This window comes from Pinus tabuliformis, chromosome J (genome assembly GCF_031772625.1).
Source record: "Pinus tabuliformis cultivar Carrire ecotype Pingquan chromosome J, CPIR1, whole genome shotgun sequence".
Taxonomy (NCBI): Eukaryota; Viridiplantae; Streptophyta; class Pinopsida; order Pinales; family Pinaceae; genus Pinus; species Pinus tabuliformis.
The window spans coordinates 776,482,165-776,506,881 of NC_142295.1; the positions used below are offsets into that span (position 1 = coordinate 776,482,165).

Sequence of the window (24,717 nt, forward strand, 5' to 3'; positions counted from 1 at the left end):
ATCAGCATACACAAAATCCCCTACTGAAATATAATAATAACTTAGCTAAGAAGTCTAAAAGATGTTCTTAATTAATAAACTTTTTATTTGTAAATTATGTTTCTTTAGATTTAAAAAAGACTACATTGTACAACACTTTTATCTATTTATCTAGGCAATTATATCATAGCATATGTCACATAGTAGCAATCTACAGTACCTAAAGTAAAAAAGATAAATTTTCTCAAGAAAATAGATTTAGAAAAGAGCTTTGAAAACTATATGTTTTTCATCAAAGATTTAATTCGTTTAACAACAAACTAGTTGGAGTTTTAAAATCAAAATCATTCATAGGAAATGAACATGACAATGGCCAAAGTCGCTATTCATACAAATAAAGCTAGAGTCACTATTGCCGTTGCACATAATTGAAATTTGGGTAGCATTCTAATAGTTAGAGCTTATTTGGAGGGAAGACTCGTCAATACCATCATTTTTTTCCATGGTCTATTGTGTCTCTAGATCTAGATCAGATAGCTTGCTATTCTCAAGTTCTACCTTTCAAGTATTGATTTCTGGCTCACCTTTTAAAACACAATTCTACCACTCCATTTGATTTTGTTTTGTCAAGAGAATTTTCAGGACCTTCCCATCCTCTGTTTTAAATCAATCAATAACCATACATCAATGATCTAAATAATAACATATACACAACAAAGGCCAAATATGTGCTTTTTGTATACCTATGTTCTAGGACTCATCTGACCTTATTGCTGCAAAGATATCACCCTAAAAAAATAACATCCACATGGAATTTACAAAACTTTTTTAAGTCAAGCTCCAAGTAAACCAATCAAAATATAAACATCCTTTTAATCAATAAAATCTCTGACTTAAAATAAAAGTGGCCAAGAATTGAATGTAATATCAACCATCTCAAGTAACTAACATGAAGTGAGAAATACAGGCCATGCATATTGGATTAGTGAAATAATAGATCTCATAAAGCTAAAATTCAAGTAGATGACTTATAGCTAGGAAACGCAAATAAATGAATTACAACTAAGACATGAGTTTCCCTTTCAACCCTGTCGTTAAATAACTCTTCTTTATGTCACAGACCATTAAACCTTTTATGATACCAAGTGGAAGTGGTATCATAACATTAACCTCTGATAGAGTCTATGTCCATGACTACTTCTCAAGATCCACTCCATTACCAGCATTTCAGGCTAGATAAGGTACACGCAAAAACCATCAACATGAAAATGAAATCTACATCGTTGTAAAAAGATGGGAGGAAAACAAAAGTCCGCAAATTGAAACAGACTGTAGGATAATGCATTCCTGCAACATGATTATTTTGTCATGAACAATAAAAAAAGAAATTAGGAGAAATGTAATTTTTGCCACATTTTGACAATCATTTCACTTTGCATATTCTGTGATAAATTGATGAAAAAAGTCAGATAAAGCTTATAAACATCAGGATTATAGTGAACCATAAAGGAACCACTTGAACACATATATAATCCTAAACATAAGTATATATACATATATATATTTATTGAGGACATTGTATTTTGTGAAAATATGGAAGTCAAATCTTTGAAATAACACAATTTACGGTACCACTACCTTACGAACTCCATTCATTCAAGTATTTATGAAGTCCATTCAGGAATTTCTTCAAAATTCGAAGTTCAAACAACTAACATGTAGCCTAAAGAAACTCAAATTCGAAAAGGAGATAACCCAAACATGTAGAGTATATATCTCACATTTATATATCCTAATTTATAGACATTGAAATGACACTTTTTAGCATACTATTGTGAATTCAACCAAAAATGCTAGAAGAAAATATTGATGGTTATTTTTGTTAAAAATGAAAACTAGAGACAAATTCCACTTTGAACATATTCATTGGGGAAAATAATTTCGACATTGAATTCCTCTTTTCGAGAGGACCAAAATCAATCTAAAGATCGTCAAATTTGGATAATTAGAAGCAGAATTTTGAATTTATGTTTCTCTCATGTAAATTATTTAGGTTGGCCTAAGCTATATGCTGGCTTAAGAAGATCAAAAGTCACTTTCCCTCAACTCCACTAAATTGTATATATAGAAGATAATTCTCTCTCATTTGGGACACATCAATCAAAATAAAAAGATATCTTTGTGGCAATGAAGATTAAGGAGGATAAATTCCAGTTATGGTTGGGACTGTTTTGGTTAGGGTTTTGTCATAACAGGTCCGAGTTTGGAAGCCGTGCTTCGCTATGGTTAAGAACAATATTATATATGGTTTGTGACTTATTTCATATGGGAATTATTCCTGTAGTTTGGGTGCAGCTAGAATATATTCTCACACCTTGACCGTAGGCCTTGAATCACTTGCCCAAGAAGCTAAAATATAACATAAATCTGCTGACCTTATATGATAATATTCGGGTGCTTGTTGATGATGTCGTGGAAACTTAAAAATATGCTAGGACTACTACAAAAAATAGAGCCCTTGTAAGAAGAAAAAGGCTGTAGATATTCAAGGGCTATAGAAGTATGCTTCAGAATCCCTAATCCAGAACCACGGAGATAATATCAACGATGACCTTAATGTGGTCATAAACTAACTCCGTAAGCCAACTAAAGGGATCATCATATGAAATAAGGAAGGCCACAGTAGAAAGGGGGTTTTTTGGATAAGTCAACTTAGAAAGCAGTGGACTATTGTTGCCCTAACCAGACTAATCTTCTACAACAATATGATTTGTCCTCTATGAACAGACTACCCAGATGAAAATATTGAATGGATCTAAAAGAAGTGATGCGTGATCTTCATATTGTAAAGTTATTTTATATCATTTTACTCTGTCTCTTTCTCTGGTGAACATTTTATGATAATAATAAGAATATTTGAATAAGGGTTTTCCCCATCTTGGGGTTTTTCCCTAGCTTGAGCCATATTCTCGTGTCTTTTTGTCTTGGATTGTCTTTTGCATCTATCATTTATGTTCTTTCTTTAGTTACTATTATATAATGTCTAATGTGATTGGTAAATGGATTAATTGGCATATGGTTGAATGAAGTATCTAACCTAAGAAGAGAACATGTTAACTGAAAATTAACATGGTATTGGAGCTCAAGTGAGGAGAAGCCCAAGTTTAAAGAGATTGCAATCACTAAAGAATTTCATTGATACCTCCAGCTCTCTGTGGTAAATCAAGTTAGAGTTCAAATCTGGGTTATTTCTTAAGGCCTTCTTCAATCCCTAATCAGCAAACATGGGCACCAATCCTAAATATATTCAACTATCATGGGCAAAAGTTGGAATACATCAAGATATGTTTCTATCCTTTATAATAGCCCTACTGAGCAAGATTAAGACTGTATCATCATCATAAGATTATGGAAATATATTTTCTATGATCCCTGGAGGTAAGGTCAATCCTCTACAGATCTTTGTTTGAATTACTATTCTCACCTCTAGAGGACTAATCAAGTGGAGGAGATATCTATCTAAGATATTGGGAATACTTCATATAATAGGCATAGTATTGCATTCATTCTATCATTACTTTTGAATTTGATATTCTTTCCTAAGAAGTTACAATCCTAGACATTGATCAAGGGTACCAAATCCTAGAACAAAACATATTTTAGAAGGGTCCCATAATCTAAAATTCCTCCATCAATTCTGAGCATGATCGCCATGATCATTGATTATTATCAACTGTTCAGCACCTATTCTCTCTATCAGTGCCTCCAATTTTGGAATGATGTTTTGCTTTGAAGGTAGAAATTTTTTACAAAAGGGTTAAGTGACTATGATGCCTTTCTTGAAGGATCGAATCATTTGACTTGCTGTAGGAATAAGGTTGAGGGATTGCATAAGAGGAAAGTTAAAGAAGGATCATATTGATCTCAAGAGACAGATTATGGTAATGTTGAAGGTATCACTAAAACAAGGTTATTGATAGTATTAGCATAGAAAGGTTCGATTAGTCAACACTAGGCACTCAATGGTCATTGTAAATAATCTCTCAACCCCCTCGAGAGAGAACTGATTCATTATACGATCTTGCAACATGCAAGTTGATTAACTATTACCTTTAGATCTACATGAGCATGGAAGTTTAAATAATTCATCTTTGTTAATGAAATTTTTCCGGAAAAAATCACATTGAAAATATTTGGTCGACGCGTTTCGAACTAGCCAGTGTGGTTCATCTTTAGGACAAGATGAAGAGGTAGCTCTGAGAGGTAGGTTAAATAAGGGGAAAATTCAACCTAACAACTAGAGGAATGACTAAATTTGACTAGGGAGGGAAAATTATATAGTATAATACTTTATATATTTACATATAATAAATTAACTAAACGACTATCTTTGACTTGGGGGAATTAATTTGACTTGTTTAAATAATTAATAATTAATAATTTTGTTTATTTAATTAATTATTTAATTTATTAACTTATTCATTCCTTATTATTTACTAATTAATATTATTCAATTTATTTAAATGATTATCCTACCTCAAAATAAACAATTAAATAAAACTACATAGAATAAATAAATAAAATAAATGAAAAAAAATAAAAATAAATAATAAAAAGGATATATCAAGATAAAAATAATACAATAAAAATTTAATCAAAATAAAAACTTAAAAGAGAGGGAGCCTTGCATGATTCTCTATATTGTTTTTTATTATATTTATTTAAATGATTATCCTACCTAAAAATTGAATAATTAAATAAAACTACGTAAAAATAAATAAATAAACTAAATGAAAATAAATAAATAATAAAAGGAATAACTCAAGATAAAAATAATACAATTAAAATTAATCAAAATGAAAACATAAATGGGAGGGTGTTAATATATATATATATATATATATATATATATATATATATAAAGCTTAAATAAATAAACTATGTAAAAAATAAAAATATACTAGAAATCTCTTGAGAATAATCACTGATCATGAATACATAATATTACTAAAAACTAATAAAATCAATAAAAGGTGGTAGTCCTCTCTAATAGAAAAAAGGAAGCACAAAAGATGGAAAATAGAGTATGAAACAAACAAGAAAGGGGATAAAAAGCTTAGATAGAGAGGAGAAAGACTAAGAAGAGAGGGTGAGAATCCAACAACTACTAATTTTCCAGCCATCATCCCTATTAATACTATTAGAGGACCGCTCAATTTCAATGGCTTCCATAAACTTGCGGTGACGAAAATGAGAGATTTTTGCAAGGACCTTAGCCTACTCAATGGATATATGATGCTTGGTCTTCACTGCATGTTCCGCTAAAGCAGAGGATTTGGTCCTCCCATGTTTGATATCAGCGGCGCGTTCCTTAATCTTTTGGTTGATATACCTACCCGTTTCACCAATGTATGAGGTCCCACATGAACATGGGATGACATAAACACCTTTCAAATCCATAGGGTTCACTCGGTCTTTAACTGACTTTAGGGAGCTTCTAATGTTGTTGAGGGGTCTAAAGGTGGAGGGAACATTATGTTTCTTCAGGACTCTCGCAATCTTGTCAGTTGTCCCTTAGATGAAGGGGAGGCAAACCTCTGAATGTCGATCAATAGTGTTAGTCTTAACCTTAGGACCCTTACCAGCTTTGAGGAAAGCTCTAAAACTCTGTTGCCTACTATAAACATTTTGGGCGAAGACATTAAGGAGATGGGACTTTTCTTTGGAAAAGTGGTCTTCATATGAAATCCTTATAGCAAGAGTGGCTAACGTGTTGAGAACACCTATCTTTTGAGCAGGAAAACGATGGGAACTTGCATGAAGACACTCAGTATGGGTCTTTTTTCGATACACTTGATGGGAGAAAGATCCATCAGCCTTTCTAGAGATGAGGACATGAGGTATGGGAAGGAAACCATCGAATTCACGGTCCATGGTGAACTTTACGGAGTTTTAGTGATTATTAAGATGTTCAAAAAATATATTTAACTTATTAAGCCTGTGTTGCCGAATGGAGCAGGTGTCATGAATAAATATTCTCTAGAGTTTAGGTTAAAAAATAGCTAAGGATAAGGCTTTGGATTCAAAGTCTTCCATGAAAAGGTTAGCAAAAATGGGGGACACGGGGGAACCCATGGCCACACCATAGTTTTGTTCATAGAACTCACCTTCAAAACAAGAAAAAGTAGAGGTGAGGCAAATCTCAACCAATCTAGCAGTGTCACGATTAGTAAGGTGAAAGATGACATCAAGGGCTTATTTGATGGGCATGCTAGTGTACAGGGAAACAACATCGAAACTGACAAGAGTGTCTCCAGGTTTGAATTTAATATCTTGTAATTCATTAACAAATGATGTGGAGTCTTTGACAAAGGACTCCATCCGACCTACTAGGGACTTGAGATTCGAGGCTAAATACTTAGCTAAAAGATAGGTAGGCCCACTTATGGTGTTGACAATGGGTCTAAGGGGGTTCCCTTCTTTGTGAATTTTAGGTAGCCCATAGATCCTCGGAGCGATAGGGTTACTCTCAATAAGCTTATGGCTAAGGGAGCCAATGGTGCTACTAGATTTAATAACAAGAGCAACCACCCTAGAAATCTTCTTCAAGGGATTCTCATCAAGCTTTCTGAAGCTACTATTGTTGATCAAGTGATCCAGCATCTTCTTCTAATAATATTCTTTATCAAAGATGATAACAACCCCACCTTTTTCTGCTTTTAAAATGATGATGTTTGAGTTCTTATTCAAGCATTTTAGGGCTTCAAACTCTTCATTACTAATGTTATGAACATTCTATTTCTATATATGTGTTGTTGCATTAGTATAAAGCATATCATTGAACATGTATGCAACTAAAAGTAAGATATACATAAAGAAAAAAACCTTTGCAGGAAACCAATATAGATATTTTTTAAATCCCTCTTCTTACTCAATCTTTAGCAATATCAAGAAGTAAAGTATATAATTAATGCACTCTACTCTGGCATACTTCTCGGCATTTTTTGTCATTAGTACTTCATAGTTATGCAGTAAGAACTTGAAGTGAGACAAACTTTCATCATTTAAGGAGGTTTTACTGTTATAATTATTCTATAGCGACATTTGTGAGTGAGAGTGTTTTTGCAACAGTGTAAAGGTACATAAATCTATTCAGTTAAAATATTGAAAACTGAAGCAACATCAAATCAGTTAAAATATTGAAAACTGAAGCAACATGAAAGGTATGTGTGCAGTTGTGGTATCGAAATTCAGCTGCAAAAGTTTCTTTGTCTAAATATAATGATGCATTTAAAGGGGTTTGTAGTAATCATTATAAATGGGCCTACCATATATATCTTCAAATCAATTTATGGACTGGAAGTTTGCTTCATTCTTTTAAGGGTTTCATTAAGCTCATTTACAGGTGGTTTCACTCTCCATCTATAATTTAAGACAGTTTGAAATTCTTGGAAATAAAAGGTTCAACCCTCCATTCATTGTTCTATGTATATCGTTCTCATGATTTGGTTATTCTTCTTCATTTGGTATCACTGTGGTATTATCATCTCTATAGCAGATGGTCTCCAAGTTTAATGAAATATCACTAAGAATTGTGCCAAAACATTTATTATGTATGTCATATTGTTGCTCCTCTTCTTCATGTGGAAGGCATAAGAATTTTATAAAAATAATGAAAATCTAAACTAGGGATATGTTGGAACCCATCAATTTTCCTTTTTTGTATATGGTAGGAGAGGAATAAAAGTCCATGAGAATAGTAATTATGTGCATGTGAAATCATGATAGTGCTTGGAATGACAAGGAAGCCACTAATAGGTACTTGTGGTAATTTTAAGTGGTTATAAAAATATAAATGGAAGTTTGTATCAAAGGATTTTAACAATCATTATTTGTTTCTAATTGAGAAAGTTTAAGGAGTCCAATTTAGAGATAAAATATCAAAAATACCTAGTGATTGAGTATGGTTGGGGAGGATATTAATTTATCCTCTCAAGTGCCTGAGATAGACCAACAAAACTGCGTATAATCATACTCAATCACTAAGGATTTTGATAATTCATGTGTAAAATTTACATTAATTAGGAAAATATCTCGAGAAAATAGAAAACACGTTTAATCTATATGATTTAAAATATTTGAAAAACAAGTACTTTTGAAAAGATTGATTTTTTGCTTGTAGCGGCTTCCCCATGTGTTCAACGACTGTTGATGTTGTTTGTAATGCTAGCTTTATGGAAGTAGGGCTCCAATCATGATGCTTCTGCTTCATCAAGGTGTAATGCTAGCTATATGTGGTGTAGCCATGCTTGTCCTAATGGAAAATCCTTCTCCTTGATAATTGATTTCATTAGTGCCATTAGGAGACCATGCTACCTATATCAGACCAAGACCAAGAAAATTTTGTATAATCATACTCAATCACCAAGGATTTTTTATAATTCATGTGTAAACTTTACATTAATTAGGTAAATATCTTGAGAAAATAGAAATCACATTTAATCAATTGGATTTAAAGTATTTGAAAAAGCAAGTACTTTTGAAAAGATTGATTTTGTGCTTGCAAAAGCTTCCCTATGTGGTCAACTACTGCGGATTTTGTTTGTAATGTTGACTTGATGGTAGTAGGGTTCCAATCACGATGCTTCACGAAAGCTACAATGCTAGCTATATGTGGTGTCACCATGCCTGTCCTTGATATCATGGCAAATCCTTCTCCTTAATAATTGACTTCATTAGTGCCATTAGGAGAGCATGTTGCCCATATTAGACCAAGACCAAAAAAGGCTGTGTATAATCATACTCAATCACTAAGGATTTTTTATAATTCATGTGTAAAATTTACATTAATCTTATCCTTGAATCAATCTCTAGTCCTCCATCAATAGTAGAAGCCACCCAAGATAGAAAATGAGTTCTCTATCCACAATTGTGTTCCAATGCTCATGTGGGTTTTGAAGAAGGGCCTCCATGACTTGGTATCCAAGAAGGTGCTTCTTCAAGTAAGGGTGCTGCAGGCTACAAAAATGGTGATTCCTAAAGCCAATCATGGAGGAAAGAGCTCTAAAAAACTAGTGACTTTCTTTTACACTCAATTCATCAACAAGATGGGACTCTCGGTGAAACTCTAGATTAGTCCCTAATACAAAAAGGAGATCTTTTAGAAATATTAAAGGGTCTGTGTGAATTTAGAGAATGGAAGAAGGAAATACGCACCCTCGAGGAGAAACAATTAATCACGTGCACTTTAGCTAAGTTTCGCAAGAAGGAACCTAAAAATCACAAGGACCTACACCTGGCACATACTTCTTATTCATGCTTTTGCGAGAATTGAATATTTGTGGGTGGCCTAGAATGCCACTGCCTTCGACACTGAAACATCGAAATTACTTATAACCAATACCTGAAGATGAGGTTCGCGGTAGTTAAAACCAATAATTATTAAATCGTTGTGGAGATCATTTTCTAGTAAATGTAAAAGTAAACTTGAATAACAAATTATAATTACGACAAATTGTCCTAATTTAGCGTAATAGATATGAGCAATGAAGAGCTAAAAAGGATTGTAAAATACAAGCATTTACGTTCACCTCTCCTCTTCCTTCTAGAAGAGATTTTCTTCCATCTTCAAAGCTCGACACACAAAACACGATCCTAAATAAATAATTACGGTTTGCGTTACTCTGAAGCATGAAGCAGTGAAATTGATTCAAACCTTGGAAATGAATGTACACAAAAAAAAAAATTGGAAAAACAACAAGTGTAGGGACAAATGAATGAAATAAAATTCAAACGAAAATCACAGTACAAACACATTATTTAATCAAACAGTTCTTTTCGTTGCAACAATAGGGTTGTTCAACACCTTTGCAAGGTAATTCTTCCTGGTCCATGTCATCAGCAGGTCATTGATGTTGTGTCCAGCAGGGCAACCCCATGAATAACCTCATCGCCTTGACATAATTGGTTGTATCGAGGGTAAAATTTTGGTACATGCCCGATGGGAGGACTATGAGATGTGTTTTCTTTAAGTGGAAGCATATCCATTTCTCATCATTGTCCCAGATGTCGAATTAACCTCCTCCTTCCAGAAAAAATCGGATCTCCTCCTGGGCATGGAGGTGTGCAGTGAAGAAGTGTTTGATCTTTCCTTCATAATATTCAACGTTCCCTCGTGCAACTATTACTATATCCGACTAGTTGTAACGTTCCATATAATTTAAAAAATAATATTTATTTTATTTTACTTTATTTTATTTTTATTTTTATTTTATTTTATTTTTGTTTTTATTATTTTTATTTATTTATTATTATTATTATTATTTTAATTAATTAATTTTTATTTTTTATTATTATTATTTTTTATATGTATTTTTGTTTTCTCATTATTATTTTTTCATTTAATTATTTATTTTTAAAGAGTTAATTTTTTCATTATAAAGTCTTTTGGGTCTAATTTTTCATGTGAATTCTAATCAGCTTATTATTTTAATAATTCTCCCATTTCATTATTTTTATATATGTAGAAGGTCCTTTCTATAACCAATTCTCTATTTTAATTCTAATCTACTTATAATTTTTAACTATTTTTCTAACTAATTTTACTTTATTTTATTTAAATATTATTAAATCCTTTATGTAACTAATTTTCCATTTAATTATTAATTAACTTATAATCTTTGATAATACTTTTTTACTTTATTTAGGCATTTAATTTATTCATATATTATTTGGTCATTTATTTAACTAAAATTCCTTTTAAATAATATTTAACTTATAATTTTTAATAATATTTTTTGAACTTAATACCCTTTAAAATTATTTTTTATATATATTCTAAGAGATTGGTCCTAAATATTATTTTTTAAATTATATATATATATATTTGATTAGTATTAAATAAATTATTTAATTACTTTCTCAACCTATGATATATATATATATATATATATATATATATATATATATATATATATTAAATAATTTAAATAATTAATTACATCTTTAACCTTAAAATTATTTATTTTTATATTTTAAGTAACTTCCATAAAAATAAACTAACCATTGAATTATTATTGAATAAAAATACTAGTCAACTTATGATTTTAATTAATTTATATATATATATATATATATATATATATATATATTAATTTTAATTTAAATAAATAAAATCCCCATTTTAAAACCAACCATTTTAACTAATTTAACTTATTTACATAAGAAAAATAATAATAATAATTATAATAATAACATTAAATTAATAAATAAGAATTTTAAGCTCAAAATTAACCTTTAGGCAATTTAGCAGTTGGAGACTCTGCTAAGACTATTTATCATGCTAAGCTCCATCTATTTCTTCAACTTGTCTGGTTCGAAAAGCGTAGACAAATGGTATTCCATGTGATTTCTCATAAACTTGATATTAAACTTGATATGGGTCACAGAAGCCTGAACTCTATAGTTGTAACTATTCCATGTGATTTTCTGGGAAAAACCTTTCATAAACTTGATATGGGTCACAGAAGCCTGAACTTTATAGTTGTAACATCGTTGTTTCTTGATGTTTTCAAGTGCAGGGTTCTTTTCATAGTTATCACCATCCAAATCCAATACAAGAACCCCAAGCTCTTTCAAATGGTGAAGAGAAACAAGGATGTTGGGGTGACACTGGTGCGGGAGCCTCCATTCATCTTCGGTCAGGTTGTAGTACCAAGCTTCCATGGCAGAATTTGCCTGCATTGCATAAACTTCCATTAAATATTGGATATTGGATGGAGCAAAAGAGTAAGGAAAAATCTGAAGGAATATGTATTCCTTCAATGTCTTGGCCCAACTATTGGTCGTGAATGCACAAACGGATGAATATAAAAGCAATTCTTATGATTACTACTCACTTATTGCTAGGAACAATTGCAAGGGTTGCCTGGCATGAGGGTTCATAGTGGGAAGTAGACATTGAATTTTGGTCCTTTGTAACATTTCTGAGCATGTTTCTTTCTCCCCAAATCCCTTTCGCCTGTTGCGTCATCAAGGAAGACTTTAGAAAAGCGAAGCTTGGTCTAATAAAGAATTTGGTAAACTGGAAACATTGGCAAACAAAATTGATGTAGATCTAACAAATCGTGGCCCAAAGTTCTATAGGATTGTGAAAGAAATCTCCAATAATGTATAGAATCTTCAAACTTAGAAAGAAAAATAAGAATTTTTTTTATTATTATTATTTACGACCATTCTAAAGATTGGCCAAGGTTTCTTGTTAGAATAATTCCCGTAAGAGTTTAGGGTGAAACCCTAACCAACAATCGATTATAATAGATGAAAGAAAGTTGTAAGGCATTATTGCAAAGGATCTTGTATCGATCTCTACAATAAGACTGTATCATACGTATTTATTTGTTGTATACTTTTTATTTAGAAGTTGGTTTCTATTGTTTTATTTCATTAAAAAAAAAAAAAAAGTGTTTGGACTCATTTCTAAGGTAAGATATCCAAGACTGAAAGAGATTTACAATTAAATGAAGATATTTACCTCCCTACGGGAAATTTCAGCTTTCGAGGCAGTTCTCTTTCAGCTACTTCATGCTCTTGTTCCTCAATGTAACTCTGCATCTCCCTCTCCTTCATAATCTTGTCCTGAATATCAGCTTTCAGAGCTTCTGTCAGTTCCTTTATGAACTTATCCACCACGCCCTTGATGCGCAACTACATTTCTTACAAAGATTCAAACCCTGAACCTTCCTCTTTCCTTCATCTAATCTGAAAATCCCGACCCGACATGCCACGTGTGTCCTCGGGGAAGACTGGCTCAATGGAAAAAATGTGGAAGCCAAACCCTAATGCCCCTTCTAGGATATCTCATCTCAGCAGCCCATTTTCCCTATAGACGTTGCGTGATACCTCTTTACAAATTCCTCCTCTTCCTCCCGCTTCTATTGGCTAAGCACTTTTCAAAATCCTTGAAAGGAGGAATGTCAAAATCCTTCAAACAGGAATCGCCTCATTTTCATCATCTACAAAACCCAACAAAATTCAAAATAGACGAAAAAAACAAACCCTACGAAGCAATAGCAATTTCTTAAATGCAGAGAGATCGCTAATAGTGGCAGCTCACTTGAAGAAAATTCATGCTTGGGGTTGAAAAAATTATTTTTGGGCGTATTCTTCTGCTTGTATGAATTGTCGAAGCTGTCCGATTTATTGAAGGGTTCCGACACGGCTTCGCCATTGATGCACAAGTCAGTGAACGTATCAAAATCGGGCCATAAATCCCTGGGAGTTATACGCCGAGATCGGTTGCAGGGAATGAAATCCACAATAATGGCACCTCCACACATCTTTTTGTTTTAAAAATAGTTGTTGTTGCCTCCGCAAAACACAAAAAACAGTCTGGTCAAGAAAATACTGGCTCAATGGAAAAAATGGGGAAGTATCTCGGTCGAGCGAGTTCGTACGTTCATCCACACTCTACACTTTGAGACAAGTAAGACATCCATTAAGTCGTTAATGGAAGAGAGGGAAATGCAGGAAATTTCAATGGAAAATAAATGGACTCCTGTTGGAGGTTCTCTCTATGGATCTACTTCTTCTCCCGCCATTAGTGCTTCATTTCTAATGATGGAATAATCAATTTTATTTGGAATGGGCTATGACCCTTATATTTAGAGGTATTACATTGCAACCTCTTCATGAGTGCAATCTGTCCATAAAATGTCAAAATTTGTAAGCTTTCTTATTGCACATATTCCTGGAATGAATGCATCCCAAGACGGAGGAAAACCATTGGATATGATATTCCCATGGGGGTAGTAATATGATGTGAACCAATGAATGCACTCTTCTGTTCCCAATTTTCCTTCTGGAAGTTAAGGCATTCTAATAAATGGAGGCATTTGAATTCTGTTCATGGGACTAGCAAAGCCCTCCAGTAAAGGCCCTTAAAGTTATGCCCGAACACCGTTGTGGCCACCCTCCATCTCCCACTAATACAGATCCTTACCGACTACTTATGATTAACCCATACTGGTTGTACTAAATAACCTACCTGAAAGGAGAGGACCCACCCCTCATCCTCTCATCCTCAGGTTGGTGGATGAACTTACAGTACTTTTGACTGAACTGAGCCCTTCAGGGGACATAGTTGACCAGGTTCGACCTTAAGGGTTAGGTCCGGCTCATGAGGTCATGTGGGTTAGGTCCAGCTACCTTAAGGGATCCATCTTCTATGTAGATTCAAATGATCCCTTCAGGGTGTGATCCATCTTCTATAAAGCTACCTTAATGGTGTTATTCATCTTTTTTAATTTGTTAGGTTTTTAATTTATTGGGCCAAATTTCAATTAAAAATTTATTATTTTATTATTATTATTATTTTACTAATTTTTTAATATTTTTTTATTATTTTTTAGTTTTTTAGGTTTTTAATTTAGTGAGAGAAATTTAGTTCCTCCACTTTTAATTGTGACTAGAGGCTTTCTAACCTTTATGGTAGAGATGTTGCCATGTCTAGTTAAAAGTGTAATATGTCATTAAACATTTTGACTTTGTAAAAATAAACAATAAAATGAAATATAAATATAAATAAAATCCCATCATAATAGCAATGTTGTAATGTTTTGTTAAACATTTTAAACCAATAAAAATTAAAGTAAATTAAATTTATAATTAATTATAATTAATAATTAAACTACCCTAGATCCATTTTAACTTTAGATCTACCAAGCACCGAGAGAGATTAAATATCTTGAGATGAAAATCTCTTTTAGTGGAAAAACAATTGGATCGCTCTAGGTGCTTGGCAAATTTATAATTGAGATGGATCTAGGTTGGTATAAAAGTAAGTTATGCATATTTAAAAAAAAAAAAAAACGAGGAAGAAGACAGTAAGGGAGAGGCGTCACAATGTTAAACTTTTTATTTTGTTTTAAATCATTCCTATATAAGTATAAAAGTTTAATGGGGGGAGTTGTACTTCACCTATTTGATTCCCATTTCGTCAAAATCTAGATGGGGTTGGAGAATGGAACCAATAACTTTGCTCAGCTCATCACTCTCAAATACCTTCTCCAATTTGCATTAGAAAAATAGTGTAGAAATTTACAAATATTTGGGGATTCCAAGATCATAATCGATTGGTTTAACAATATTTCTATCTGTCATGCATTTTCTTTAAGGAATATTTTGGATGAGGCAATTTGATTAAAGACACATTTTGACATCATTGTTTGTCATCATATATACAGGGAGCGTATTCAAATTTCCGATCAACAGTCCAAGGAAGTTGCAGTCTGGCCTAGAGGTTCATGGATGATTCAAGAGTAGAGGGACGGGAACCACTACCAGTACTACCACAAACCTTATATGGACATCATATCATAGGGGCCCGATGGGCTTGTTTTTCGTGTACTTACGTTGATTACCTCATAGTACATATTCAACTAACATTATGATGTAAATATTAACAGATACACTATCAGCACTCCCATTGGGATATTTTTTGTACACAATTATTTTTTGAAGGGCGAGTCGCCCCATCTTACAGCATTTGCTTACAAAGCATCTACAACATGTAATTTTCTTAATATTAATGAAAATTATGATTTTTCCTTAGTAGAAATAATTATAAAAATTTAGTCATTATTTAAGCAAGCTATATAATTATAAAAATTTAGTCATTGGATAGCATTGATAGACTTTTCTAGTTAGGCATAATGATCTATGCTTAACCATCATGTTTTAATTGAACTCAAGGGAAGAACCTCAAACTATAAAAAATATTGAAATTTCCATTTAGTGGTAAGTAATGTTACATCATCACCACCCAATCATAGGCAACATTCTACCACCTCCTTTAAACCAAGAACTCTTGAAAAACTAGCCACCCAATATGGAATTGTGTTGTCTCCATCAAGGCCAACCTATTGTAGTCCTCAATGATCATCTACATAATGGAAAAAAGATTCCACTTACATTTCACTCATCAATGATGATGCCATTCCATGGCTAACACATTATTCAACACATTGACAATTTACATCATCCTCCCCTAAGCTTGTGTTACAATGCTTTGCCAATGATCAACCCTTGTTAAGGGGATTTCCTAGTCCACGCCAAACTAGTACACCATCTTAATTGTGTCATGAAACAACCTAAGTCACTCACAAAGTATACCAAACATATAAAATCATTGTCCACTGTTAGTCGTGTTTACCCGACATGCCATCCATTTTACCATTTCTAATGGAACCTCAAGTAAGATCCTTGCATTATCCCCCCACTTTAATTATTGTCATCTTCATCAACATGGCTTCATTTTATTTGCTAATGGACAGGGCATTGTTGGTGAAGATACACTTTGCAATTTTTTCATTTAAACATGGTGTTGATACCATTTGTCATGAGGGTAAAATTTTCAATCCAGGTAAGCATAGAATTCCACTCAAGAAGCCTAGTTATTTTATGGCACTCACATGACATTACTAGTTGTGCATGACCATCAACCTCTTGTATCACTCGAACTATGCCTAGCCAACATGTTCTAACTGAACCCAAGTTAGTCACCTTAAACTATAGGAAATGTTGTAGTGCTTGTTTCATTATAGGCGATGTTGTGTCATCACCACTCACACATAAATAACCTTTCACTTCCTCCCTCAAGCCAACACACTTGAATAACTAACCACATAGTGTAAGACTATGTTGTCTCCATCTAGACCAACTTCTTGTAATTCTCGAAAGGTCATGTACCTAGTGGAAACATGCTTCCACTTACCTTCAATACACTCATCAACGATGTTTCCTTGCCATGGCTAACACACTATCAAATACATTTCTAGATTGTGTTATGATTTGGTGAATTTGTGTTACAACACTTCATTGGTCATCCATCCTTGTTAGGATAGACATCCTTCATCCTCCTAGTCCACACCAAACTAGTACATCATCCTAAAAGTCTCAGGGATCATTGTGGGTCGGTCATGAGGGATAAGAAACATATAAACTAGTCATGCACCCACAATTAAAATGACTAACATAAATGACTGATTCATATTATTATATTACTTGTTAGGTAGTCATATTTTGGTTCCTAGACTAAATTAGTCATTCACGTTAGTAATTTTTAGCTGTATGACTTAGTAGCTAGTAGTATATCTTAACCCAAGACTAAATTAGTTGTTTATTGCTGCAATGGTGAGTGCCAAGAGTTGTAGAAATGGAGTTATGAATTTTTGAAAGTTATGTGTAGGCATGGTGGCACAGGGTCAAGGTCGGCTTGATGTTAATAAGCCTTATGATAACTTGTCAAGCCCTATAATGATGTTTTTTTGCAGACCTCATATTGGATACAAATATTAGGTTATTAGAGTGTCATTTCTCTCATCCAAAGTGAGCAACACAACACAAGAATAGATCGTTGAAGGAAGGAGACCTATTATGTATTGGCCACATGAAAAGGAGGGAAACTAGAGAGGATTTGAGGGCCTATTAGGGTTATTTTGGTGACTTAATTGCAGTGCAGCAAGGATGAGGAGCAAGTGTCAAGGTCTGGAGTGATTTGGGGCTTGTTTATGGGTGGATTGTCCTAAAAAAAGGTTGTTGCGGGCCTATGGAGCCATTCTAAGGAATGCCTGACCTTTTCTTATCACGGGTGAAATCCCAATCCTTGGAAGAGATTTTCCATTTCCTAGAAAAAGTGTATTTTTGTAGCTACGAACATCTACACCAACTGCTACTGAAGTTATCCATGGACTAAACGATACCATTGTTTTCGGATATGGACCATTGTTTCCTCCATCTTGTGCTACAAAATTTCCTCCTTTGACAACAAAAAGAACTCAGGCACTTGAGAGGATAAATTAATAACATCCCCAACCAAGTTCAATTATTGCTTATGATGTGATTTCTCTTCATGACACAATTTTTTTTCCGTACAAAAAATGTATATATTCTAGGAATATGATCTAGCTATGAACATGGAAGTGTTCAACTATATCTTTGAGGACATTGTATTTATGAAACTCTGGAAGTCAAATCTTTGAAATAACACAATTTATAGAAGTGACAAGGTATGTTAGGGAGTGGTAAGATGGAAGTCAAATCTGGGAGTGTCATGGAAACACAGGTGTGAATGAGCTAAAAATGCATGGAAATTAATGAATAAGATTGTGTGATAGGGAGTGACAGTGAGTTTCAGGTGTAGGTTTTAACCTCTTATAGAAATTACCTACATACGAATTCTAAAACACAGAAAATAAATAATGCGAGTGGAGAACATATAAAACACATATAGATAGAGATTTTCCCTTGGATCCCAAAACCGAGACTACCAGCTTGATTTTTCATTATGTTCCTTTCAATGTTACAATACATATGTATACTTGCCGAAGCATCCAATACCATGGATCGAAAACCATCGCATCCAAAACCATGGACCAAAAACCATCGCGTTCAAAAAACATGTGCAAAAATCATGCACAAAACTATAGGTGGGTCTGCCCAACCTAACATAGGATCCAAAACCAAAATTTTCTAGGGCACTGCTCCGTACCCCATAAAGTGGGGTTATGGGTACCCATCAAACCCCCTGTTAACTACGTGGAAAGAATATAACACAACCCAACATTCTCCCACTTGTTGTTTTCTTTCCACAGGGGACCACAAGAGAGCTGTCATTTTTCTAGCCCTGAAATGCCCATTGTCTCTCTACACCAAGAGAACTTCTCAAAGCTCACAGATTTTGTCAATGCATCTGCAATATTCTTCAAGGTGTCCACCTTTACCGTCAACACCTTTTTGTCTTCCATCATATCCCTCACAAAGTGATACCGAAAATTAATGTGCTTTGCCTTTGAATGATATGCGGGGTTCTTTGCTAAGAAAATTTCACTTTGGCTGTCACAGTCTATCCTTATAGCTTCCTGTACTAACCCCATACTTGAACACAATCTCTGCAACCAAACTGCTTCCTTGCTTGCATGAGTAGCTGCCATGTATTTTGCATTTGTAGTTGATAGTGCCACTATAGATTGTTTCTTACTCATCCAACTGACTACACCTCCAAATAGGTTAAACACATACCCACTTGTAGATCTTCTCTGATCCAGATCTCCAACCCAGTCTGCATCAACAAAGCCATGAATAGCCAACACTCTATCCAATATTGGTCTTCCTTGGTAGCACAAACCATAATCACTAGTGCCACGCAAATACCTGAAAACCCACTTCACTGCTGTCGAGTGCTCCTTCCCTGGTTTTGACATAAACCTGCTCAATACTCCCACTGCATGTGCAATGTCTGGTCTAGTACAGACCATTGCATACATCAGGTTCCGATTACACTTGCATATGGAACATGGGACATGTCCTCTTCCTCTTCTTGTGTCTTGGGACACTATTCAACAGATAACCTCACACCTACAGGAATAGGAACCTTCACTGGTTTACTATCCTGCATATTAAACCTCTGCAATATTGTATCGACATAGTTCCTTTGGTTTAACCAGAGCTTCCTCTTTGCCTGATCTCTTTTAATTTCCATTCCCAAAATATAGTTTGCAGCACCAAGATCTTTCATGTTGAATTTGGAGGACAATTGGGTCTTCAAATCCTGGATAACTTCTTTGTCATTTCCAACCAACAACATATCATCCACATATAAGACTAGATAAATGACACGGTCACCAATTAATTTAAAATACACATAGTGATCTACATTGCTTCTCGTGAAGCCAAGTCGCCGTATAAATGTATCAAATTTTTGATACCACATCCTTGGTGACTGTTTTAACCCATATAGAGACTTCTTTAACTTACATACCAGTTCTTTCTTACCCTTCACCGCAAAGCCTTTAGGTTGCTTCATGTAGATCTCCTCTTATAGATCCCCGTGAAGAAATGATGTCTTCACATCCATTTGTTCTACCTCAAAATCAAAAGCAAGAACAATAGATAAAAGTAATCTAATAGAAGTTACCTTGGCAATAGGAGAAAAAATATCACCAAAATCAATTCCCGACACCTGGGAATAACCTTTTGCTACCAACCGAGCTTTGTATTTCTCCATTTTTCCTTCTCCATTTGTCTTCTTTTTGAAAACCCATTTTCTGCCAATGGGTTTCCTTCCAACCAGAACCTCCACCAGATCCCAAGCCTCTTTTTTGTGCAAAGATGCCATTTCATCAACCATGGCCTCTTTCTAGAGTTTTCCATCCTCTGAATCCACTACTTCCTTCACAGTTCTGGGATCATCATCAGTAACAAACAAAGAACACATATTTCATTAAATTTGGAATTAAATAGTGAAACAAGAATTTCAAAATAACAAAAAAACTTAATTATAATGATATCATTGTAATACATTTTTTCCAATTTTAATGAAATATGTGTTAAAGAAAAATTTGAATAGAAAGCAGATGGACTATACCTTTCTGGCTACCTTCTTTCTCGAACTCATCTTCTCACAGCCAGAGTTTGTGACTCTTTATCTTCTGATTCCTCCTTTGTTGTAGAGTCTGATTCTTCTTCCTTTAGCTCAAACTCTATCTTCTTAGGTACCTTTGGTTGGAATTCATGTTTAATAACATCTTTCACCTCTCTAAACACCACATCTCAGCTGTACACAACCTTCATTGTTACTGGGTTCCAAAGCTTATAACCCTTTAAACCATCCTTATACCCAATAAAGATGCACTTTTCATATTTACTATCCAACTTGGTTCGTTTCTCCTTTGGAACATGTACATATGCATCACATCCAAATACCCTTAGATGTGAAAGAGAGGGTTTCTTACCAGTCCATACCTCTTTTGGAGTCTTATCCTCTAAAGCTGATGAAGGTGACCTGTTGACCAGTAACATGTAGTTTCCACCACCTCTATCCAGAATTCTTGTCCTAACCTGGCACCACTGAGCATGCTTCTTGCCCTTTCCATCAACATCTTGTTCATTCTTTCTACAACTCCAATTTTCTGAGTTGTATATGGAGTAGTCTTCTACCATGCTATACCCCACTTCTTGTAGAATTCTTCAAATTCCTTACTGCAAAACTCTCCACCATTATCTATCCTCAACACCTTTATCTTCTTCTCTGTCTAGTTTTCCACTAGAGCCTTAAATTCTTTAAACCTATCAAAGACTTTAGATTTCTTCTTAAGGAAATATATCCATGTATTCCTTGAGAAGTCATCTATAAATTATACATAGTACATAGACTTACCCTTTGATGGAACCTTCACAGGTCCAAACAAATCATTGTGCACACGCTCTAATATATGTTTCACCCTCTTACCACCAGAGGGGAAACTCACCTGATTCTGCTTCCCGTATACACAATTTTCACAGAAATAAAAATCCATAGAGCTATTACTCATACCTTCTACCATACCTTTACCATGAAGTATTCAAAGGCCCTTCTCTCCAATATGTCCAAGCCTTTGATGCCACAACATGGTCTTTTCTCCAGAGACCACTAGATTTTCTGCTCCACTTTCAGGAACCATGGAACTGTTGCACCCATCACCTTGTACAGAGTTCCAATCTAAACTCCCTACATCAATACCAGTGCTCCCCGAACCATCTTGCAGGTATCCTTCTCAAACACTATTTGTACACCTGCATCATCCAGCTTAATAACAGAATCAGATTTCTGGCTAATGCAAGAATATGTAGAACACCCGTAAGTGTTCTAACCCTTCCACCTTGCAACTTCAACTTTACTTTTCCACGACCAATGATTCTAGCCTTCCTATCATCCCCCAAGAAGACATCACCACCATCATACTTCTCATACTCATAGAACCAGTCTCTATGGGGAGTGAAGTGAAGGATGCACATGAGTCAATCAACCATGCCTCATGATCTACATGTGTACATGAAGAAGCCAAGTACACATCCCCACCTTCATCTGAGGTGGTTTTCACCTCTGCAGAAGGAGCCTCATTAGATCGCTTTCCTTTGTCAAGAGCTTTATATTTACAGTCCCTTTTGAAGTGGCCTTCCTTTCCGCATTTCCAACACACCACCTTTACAGGTTTTCCTGGAGATTTAGATCTCCCTCTAGATTTAGATCTCCCACTCAATGACTTATTTTTGTTTCTATTCTAGGACCATCCTCATACAGACAAGGCATCACCATTTTGGCTCTCCATATTTTTCCGTCTCATCTCCTCCGTCAGAAAGGCTGAGACTATTTCATCAAACTGTAAGGCAGTTGCATTGCTGCCTATTGCAATAACTAGACTATCCCACGAATCTGGTAGAGAACACAACAAACTGATGCACTTATCTTCATCTAAAATTTTAATATCAATAGATTCTAACTGACTTACCACAGTATTAAATGTGTTCAGATGCTCTATCACCGAGTTTCCATCTTTCATCCTCAGGTTATACAACTTTTTCCGCAGGAACAGTTTATTCACCAGAGACTTAGGTTGGTAAAAAGTCCCTAATTTGTCCCACAAAGTCTTTTCTATAGCTTCCCCTGATACATTCAGCAATACTGAACCTGAGACACACAATCGTATTGTGCTCTTTGCCTTCTGATCCAACTTCTTCCATTCTTCATCGGACACTCTCGTTGGTTTAGTACCCAGATCTACCATGATCCACTAATCTTTATCCACCAAGACATCCTCCATCTTGAGTTTCCACAACTCAAAACTTTGACCATTAAATTTCTTGATCTCTATCTTTCCACTGCTCACCATCTTCTTTCACCACTAGGATCGAACTCATAGATCTCCCACTGAACAGGGTCTACCATAGGCCCGAGCAAAACCCCTCAGCAACAAAGGCGTCCCCTTGAAGCCAAAACTGCTCTGATACCAAATGTAGGTTTTAACCCCATACAGAAATTACCTACATATGAATTCTAAAACACAGAAAATAAATAATGTGAAAGAAGAACATAAAACACATAGACATAGAGATTTTCCCCTGGATACCAAAACCGGGACTACCAGCTTGCTTTTTCATTATGTTCATTTCAATGTTACAATACATATTTATACATGTCGAAGCATCCAATACCATGGACCAAAAACCATCGCGTCCAAAACCATGCACCGAAAACCATCGCGTCCAAAAAACATGTGCAAAAATCATGCACAAAACCATAGGTGGGTGCGCCCAACCTAACATTGGGTCCAAAACCAAAATTTTCCAGGGTGCTACCCCAGACCCCATAAAGTGGGGTTATGGGTACCCCTCAAACCCCCTGTTAACTACGTGGAAAGAATATAACACAACCCAACATCATGTGTGTTAAGGAGGGAGTGACAGGGATATATGCTAGGCAGTGCCAAGGCATGTTAGATTTCCAAGGCATGCGAGGGAGTGTTAGGGAGTGACAAAGCATGCCAAGGAATGTAGGGGGTTCTAACATGTGACACATAGTGCCAAGGGATTGTTAGATGTGCCTAGTGCTATGTCATGTCAAGATGTAAACTATGTTGTTGAGTTGTTTTATGGCCATAGTTGGATCTGAGCCTTGACATGGTAACTTGTAACTTGCTAAGTTAGATAAGTTGAAATTATACTTGAGTAGCCTAAGATGACATATAGTTAATTCATAGGTGAACAAAGCATAGTCTAGTTGTACTATCTGTAACTTGGTCAAGTTGTTGTAGTCAAGGCAAGACTTGGTTGGGATCCCAAGTCCCAAAAAAGTAAGGGTAGTTGTGAGGGAATTATAGCTAAAGAGTGTCAGGGCATGCCAAGGAATGAAAAGGCATGCTACCACATGTTGATCATTTCCAATGCATGTTGAGTAACGTTATGGAGTGTTAGGGCATCACAAGGGACAACTAGGTAAAAATACATGGATATGAACAAATATGTGTGTGTGCCAAGGAGTGTCAATGAATACTAGGCACCGGTGGAGGCATGTAATTAGGCTACACTTTTTGGAAAAAGAGGCCACGTTTGGCTGGAAAAAATGATGGCTCAATTGAGCCATTTGAGTGCTCAATCAAGAGTTAAAAACAAACCCTTGATTGATCTATAACACTCAATCAAGCTATAATTCTCGATTGAGCCCGTTTTTCTATTAAATACCACTCTCATGGCTTGCGTGTGCCATTTACACAGACCATGGGTAAATTTAGATTTCGATCAAGAGTATTGGAGCTCGATCGAGAGTGTGATGGTAGGTTGACTGAGAGTATTGGAGCTCAATCGACAGTGTGATAGTAGGTCGACCGAGAGTATTGGAGCTTGATCGAAAGTTTGACGGTAGGTTGATCAAGATTATTGGATCTGGATCAAGCAATTGAAGCATGGAGCATTCAAATCAATCTCACCAACCCTGCCAACATCCTAGAGGCTCAAATGAAGGTAGGTGTTTTATCTTTTTGTCTTTCTTATTTTTTTTTTTGGAAAATTAAACAAATTGATTTAAGAAAAAAAACAACCATGTACAAAAACCATGAAAACCAATTAATAAAAAAAACAACCATACAAAAACCATGAAAGCCACAAAAAAATTCTTCAAAAGAACTTAGGAAATCACAAAACCAACCAAGAAAACCACAACAAGCTATTAAAAAAGACCTTTCAAAACAACTTCGAAAACCACAAAATCAAAATAGAAAACCATAAAAAAACCCCTTCAAAACAATCTACAAAACACTTTGAAACCACCTAAAAAAATATAATTTAGGTTTTAAATGTTTTTGATTTACTTGTAATGTTTTGTTTATTAAATGTAGATTTTCTGATTTTGAATGGTAAAAACAATTT

The 24,717-nt window shown here is 34.7% G+C and overlaps 1 pseudogene; it reads right to left on the bottom strand.

The window, feature by feature from the left end:
- Nucleotides 1-9,802: 9,802 nt before the first annotated feature.
- LOC149229025 (uncharacterized) lies at nucleotides 9,803-13,316 on the bottom strand (annotated as a pseudogene).
- Between the last annotated feature and the right edge of the window lie 11,401 nt (nucleotides 13,317-24,717).